At 41.8% G+C, this 3,221-nt stretch overlaps 1 pseudogene; it reads left to right on the top strand.

Moving 5' to 3' along the window:
- Positions 1–3,221, top strand: part of LOC100955416 — a 69,627-nt pseudogene that overhangs the window by 15,751 nt on the left and 50,655 nt on the right.

Raw genomic sequence — 3,221 nt, 5'->3', positions numbered from 1 at the left:
ACCTTTGCAGCAAGAGAAAAGAAAACCCAAACAAAATAAGAAAATCATAATAGGGACATGTCCCTGCCTATTGTTCTCTTCCTATCCTGGAAGAGGTTGGGGAACGATACCTTTTGGTTTCCTTTTTCTTTTTCTTTTTCTTTTTTTTTTTTTTGAGACAAGAGTCTCACTTTGTCATCCTGGGTAGAGTGCTATGGTGTCATAGCTCACAGCAGCCTCAAACTTTTGGGCTGAAGTGATCCTCTTGCCTCAGCCTCCCAAGTAGCTGGGGCTACAGGTGTCTGCCACAATGCCTGGTTAGTTTTAGAGATGGAGTCTGGCTCTTGCTTAGGCTTGTCTTGAACCCCTAAGCTAAGGCAATGCACCCACCTCCGTCTCCCAGAGTGTTAGGATTAGAGGCATGAGCCACTTCATCTGGCCTCCCTCTTTTTTAATGGCTTAATAGAATTCCATGGTATACATATGCCACAGTTTATTAATCCACTCATGGGTTGATGGACACGTATGTTGTTTCCATGTTTTTGATGTCAATAGACTTTTAAGTGGAAATGTCAGATGATTAATTGAACATTTAAATGTGGAGCTTGGGGGAGTGGTCTGAGCTAGAGACAGAAATACCACACAGCTGGGGGCCAAATATTTTTGTCAAGTGTCAGCTAAACACTTGTAGTTCCTTTTTTATAGGTTATAGGTTTGTACAATCTCCTAATCACTTATTGAGTTTCTGACAATTATTCCTAAAATTCCTTAAGAGTTTAATATAATTGAAAATGTGATCCAGGCATGGTAGCTCACTCCTATAATCTCAGTATTTTGGGGGCTGAGGTGGGCAGGTCACTTGAGGCCAGGAATTTGAGACCAGCCTGGGCAACGTAGCAAGACTCTGTCTCTTTGAAAAAAAAGAAAAGAAAAGAAAATGTGTAACAAACCATTTTAAATTGTCTAATCTTCACCACAAACCTAGTTCAGGTTTTTTTTTTTTTTATTTTTTTTTTTTAGAGAAGAAGACTGAGGCATAAAGAGGTTAAATAATTTCTCATGTTATGGCAGCTAATCAGCAGCAGTGATGGACACTGGATCTGTGGGCCTAATGAGAGTTCTGACCTCCACGGACAGATTTAGAAGTCATCAGCATATAGCGAGGAAGAAAAACACATTTGTCTTCCTCAAGGAAATAGTGTACACTTTATGTTCACAAAGAAAGGATATATTGAGTCTCCCAAGAGAGTTCATGGGATGGTATATATAGTAAATCAGGCTTGGAAACGTGATTTCTCTGTATATCAAAAGTGAATCCACCTTTCAGGAGTGGACTCACATTAACCTAGTTTATGAGTCTGGTTTTTAAAAGCAGAAGGTCAAATTGCAATGAGAAATCATCATCTCACTGAGAGGGATATGTAAAATCCATGCAACTAATTTTTTCTTATCCTTGTTAAAAAATAAAGTGTATAGAGTATTTAAACACCTTACACTAAGAGAATGAATCATCCAGCTTCCTTTTGGGGTGATCTTTCTAGGAAACTAATTCTATGACTCCCAATACCTTTAATCAGCTCACTGACTCTCCTATTTCATCAGTCCAACCACACCTGGTTGTCTCCCTCTGCCTCACATGGTCTATCAGTTTGGCCTGTCAGGGCATTTTTAACCCTGGCCCAATGGCTTTATCCAAGTACCAAATACACTCTAATGGGTGAAAAAAACCAAGTTTTATCTCTGAGATCTTACCCTTTTGAGACTCTAAAGCTGACCAACCCCTCCGCTACCCCGAACAGTCACTTAAGATACCTTTGCAGACTCAATATAATTACCATCAAGTTCTGACCCTGGCATCCAGTCTGGACCTTTGGGTCACTCCCATAACTTTATTTTGCAGTCTGGTAAGCCCCCTGCATTATTAATTACTGATCGTGCGACCTCACCACACCACTCATTCTGAAACTGTGCTTTAGTTTCCTCATCTATAAAATGGGGACGACAATAGCAGAGTGCCAGGATTCCTGTGCAGCGCCTAGGACATAGGAAGCACTGAGGACAGGTTACCTGTTGTTATCACAACACGGCTGGCATCATTGTATCATGATATTAATTCTCAGGGTATAAACTTATTTTCAAGTGCTTAGGTGAGCACTTGCTGTGTATTCAGTGACTGTAACATGAAGCCAAAGGGCAGTGGGCACTGTAGCATGAGCTTCAGAACTGGATGTCACCTAACTCCAATGAGAATAGCTTGTTTTTTTTGTTTTGTTTTTGAGACAGAGCCTCGGACTGTCACCCTGAGTAGAGTGCTGTGGCATCACAGCTCACAGCAATCTCCAACTCCTGGACTCAAGTGTTTCTCCTGCCTCCACCTCCCGAGTAGCTGGGATTAAGTAGCAGGGATTACAGGTACCTGCTACAACACCCGGCTATTTTTTTGGTTGCAGCTGTCAGTCATTGTTGTTTGGCCACCCAGGCTGGATTCGAACCTGCCAGCTCAGGTGTATTTGGCTGGTGCCTTAGCCGCTTGAGCCACAGGCACCAAGCTGAGAATGGCTTGAAAGGTCTGAAACAACAGACGCTGGTGTGGACGCAGAGAGAAAGGAGCTCTCATACATTGTTGGTGGGACTGCAAACTAGTACCACCTCTATGGAAAATTTTGTGGCGATACCTTAAAGAATTTAAAGTAGACCTACTTTTATCCAGCAATCCCACCAATGGGTGTATACCCGAAGGAAAAAAAGGTCATTTTTTTTTTAATTTCAATTTTTTCCTTTAAAAGGAGTGAGTTGTATATAGGTGGGTTAAATGCTTTATAGACAAGGAAAAAAAACTGTGCTAGAACCAACTTATTCACCATCATCTTCCTCCTCTTCATCCTCTTCATCTTCCTTTCCTTCTTTTTCTTGCTTTTTTCAGCCTTGACGACGCCCTTTTTTGCTGCATCAGGCTTTTCTTTAGCTCAGTATGCAGCAACATCCTTTGCGTATTTTTCCTTCAGCTTTGCAGCCTTCTTCTCATAAGGCTGCTTGTCACCCGCAGCAGTGTTACTCCACATCTCTCCCAGCTTCTATGCAACATCACCAATGGATAGGCCGGGATGTTCTCCTCTGATTTTTGGGCGATACTCAGAACAGAACAAGAAAAAGGCCGAAGGAGGCCTCTTGGGTGCATTGGGATCCTTGAACTTCTTTTTTGTTTCCCCTATAAGAGAGATATAGGTTTTCATTTCTCTTTC

Source organism: Otolemur garnettii, unplaced genomic scaffold, assembly GCF_000181295.1.
Source record: "Otolemur garnettii isolate 467f Iridium unplaced genomic scaffold, OtoGar3 scaffold00234, whole genome shotgun sequence".
NCBI lineage: Eukaryota > Metazoa > Chordata > Mammalia > Primates > Galagidae > Otolemur > Otolemur garnettii.
This window is presented reverse-complemented; position numbering and strand designations above follow the sequence as displayed.